We start from the raw sequence: 3,474 nt of genomic DNA, 5'->3' as shown, positions 1-3,474 counted from the left end.
TAATGTATTTGCATTATGCTTCATCAAACTTAAATCATTAATTAAGGACAGGGTGACAAAGTCTTGACATTCTTTTAATCCATTCACCTGCATGACTTCTATGAATTGATAATTGAAAGAAAAAAATATATGGTGATTTTCGCTAACTTCTGAGTAATTTATTTTGCTTCTTTTAAACCACAGTAATACTTATATAAGCTGCATTACAATGTATCATAAAATGTGTTTACATTTACATAGACGCCATTTGTTGTAGCTCTGAAATCATGGTATTTGATCTCTTTTTGTCTGTTGAGTTGAAACTTTTGCACAACAGAACAATGCAAAAACTACGTTGTTCGTAGGAACAAAAAAATGCTTTTATTTGACCATCTTATGTCAAATTAAAAAAAATATTCAATGGACCATCTTTTTGGAAATTTAAGAAAAATAGAAATTTTGAACAAAACCTATGTTTTTTTGTGTGCAGCAGTGTTGATGAAATTGGAGCCGAAATCAATAAATATGAATAAAACTGCCATTATTTGTATTTTATTTACATGTTTAATAATAATTTTGTAATAAATGAAGAACAAACCTTTCAAATTACTTTCAATGGCTTGAAAAATTCTACATCAGGTATGTATTTATGCATACACGTGATGTAACAACTTTGGTGACCGTTACCATAGAATCGAGTCTGGTGACATACTATTTTTTAACTCAGATTTTTATAGAGGCCATTGCATAGTATATGTATGCAAATTTTAAGAAAAATTCAATTTGGAAAAAAAATTGCTATATCTGTAGGGTTCCACCTTAAAGGAACTCTGATTCATAAAAAAAATAAAATGTTCGGCAACAGTCCCCGAAGGTACGCCGACATCCTGTTAAAAATACTACATCTACTGTTAACACATAAGTTGCCAATGAGACACGCCAGCATACACACACTGTGTTCATCTGTGTAGCATGTTTTATGCTCCAGTTCATTTAAAATAATATTTTTTTAATTGTACCAAAAACAATATAGTAGCATATGTGAATATTTTATGAAAAAGCATGCTGGATTATTACTTTCAGACAGTTGAATACTTTTAAATGCGGTATGGTTGAAAATCAGTTTTGTAATTGAAAGAAGCACAGTGATTTTAAATTTAACAGATTTGTTTTTGTTTTCGAGAATCTCCATTTCGTTCAAAACACTACGCGATTAACGATATTTCTGTAATCCCTCTTTTACTGCGGACAATATATTGGTCAATTCCCCAAAAGAGCATGCAGATAACCTCGTAATATACCGGTGTTTCAAGGAAAATTGTGAAGTTTAGAGATACAACACAAACACGGTAAATCATTCGATTTGTTGCTCAAAGGCATATGCATTGAAGAGATTCAATGTTATGGTTCGATTAGATTTATGTGATGATCTCGATATTTATGACCGAGTTATATAATATTCCGGAGATTTTCATGTTAAGTATATTTAGATCATTAGTAATAACATACCCAGTGGATTGTAAATATATGGCGGGTGGATTCTGAAATGTCATTCAACCTATCCAATTATTTCGATATGATTAAACAAGAACGTACTAATATATAAAAACAGTCAATGACTAGTTTTCTAGCAATGTACAAGCATATAGTATATGTAGTAAGATAAGATTGATGAACTTCAAAGCAGATCTCATTAAGCAACATCCATCAACAGAACAAGAGAAATTAAAACGGTCAAATATTGAATGTGTCATCAGCGCTCTTATGGATCATGTGGATTCACATTCATCATGTGATGTTTAATTACGTACACGTATAATATCAGAAACACTACTTCACGAAATTGCAATGTGGAAACACATGTGCCTTCCTTCAGACTATGAAGCAAGATTTAGTGTCTACTAAAGCTATTTTGCTGTATACATTTAGAGGTGAAAAATGGGTTTTTAATTATCTAAGATTTGAAAGTCAAATGTTCCTTTATGTTTGATCTCTCTATTTGTGATGTCAGGCGTCAATTGGTTATGAAGAAGCTATGCAAGCCGGTTATTGTCAATAGCTTCTAATGCAGTTTAATTGAACATACATAAGTTTAACACACTGCTCTTACTTGATTGTGCTATTGTGTCAATACTTACCATCATCAAGTTCAACACAATGTTCTAAATATTCCAGGTATTTGTTTGAAGATTTAACAGGATATCGCAAATTGAGAATCCGCTGTGAATTGTGTTTCCTTCTTTCCAAGCAAGCTATATATTTCTGTTCGAATTGGTGAATAGTGAGACCAAATACGTCATTAGAAATATTTATTCCACCGTCAAAACGTTGTTGAAGAAGGGGAGAGTGCCGTCGTTTTCCACGGTAGGGAAATCGTTTAACATCGTATTTTTCCCAATACGTTATTTTTCTCATTCCATACACATGTTCATTGTCATCTTCACTCTGGTTGCTTGCTCTATTGCTTTTAGTATTCATAATGACAAGCCTTCAATATAAGAGATGTAGTTCATTATTCAAAATTGAAATTAAGTTAAATTTGTACATAAATTTAGATTTAGATTTAGATTTACAAATACTTCTGGATGCATCCGAGCCCGATATCAGCCTTTGATTACGAGTGTCTTACTTGTGCATTTAACATGTTTATTGTTTACTATTTTTGTATGGTACATTATTGCAAAAGATTAAGTTTAAAGAAATCCTCTATTTGATTTTTTTTTAAAGACACATTTGATCTGGCGTGACAAATTATAAGTCTGGTATTATTAGTGAGATTGTACCACACTGCCACGGTGCTATTGATGAACGTTTCATCGCCGAGGGTATCACCAGCCCATTTGTCTGATCATTGTACTGACACGAAATGTCATTTATAAGGTAATTTTGCGATACATATTATGTTGTGTTTATAAAAAGAAAATCATCAGATAAACCAATAAAACAATCAATGGACCCAGAAAAATGCAAACTTCTGTATTCTTTTTTTTAATATTAACTCAGTTTTTTATAGTGATGTCACAATCCAGACAAGAGGACAGGATTATGGTTCCCACAATTAGAATATATGCGTGATCATCTGTGACACAGTTATTCCAAAACTGTCAACAAAATTCTGCTGGCAATCGGTCATTTTTGTAAAGCAATTACTGCATACGACGTATGCAAGAATGGTTGTCATCAATTAACATTAATTAGCATTTTTTTTGTAAGGGAAACTGCGATTATGAGTTCTATGATAATTGTAATTAAATAGCCGTGTTGCTACAGAGTGAAATCTATATTGTTTCTCGTTATAGACATGAAACAACAATCTTTGTGCGAAAAACAAACTTACATCATTCGTGTTTACTTTTTATAAGTACTTATTTGCAAAATGTATAAGAAATTGTTAAATGAAATTTTAAAGAGATTTTGAATGAAGCTATGAGCAATCAATTTCATTGTGTTTGTTAGTGGTGAAAATACTACTTTGTGTCTTATGACTACTTGAAA

The sequence above is a fragment of the Mytilus edulis genome, chromosome 12, assembly GCF_963676685.1.
Source record: "Mytilus edulis chromosome 12, xbMytEdul2.2, whole genome shotgun sequence".
Classification (NCBI taxonomy): domain Eukaryota; kingdom Metazoa; phylum Mollusca; class Bivalvia; order Mytilida; family Mytilidae; genus Mytilus; species Mytilus edulis.
This window is presented reverse-complemented; position numbering follows the sequence as displayed.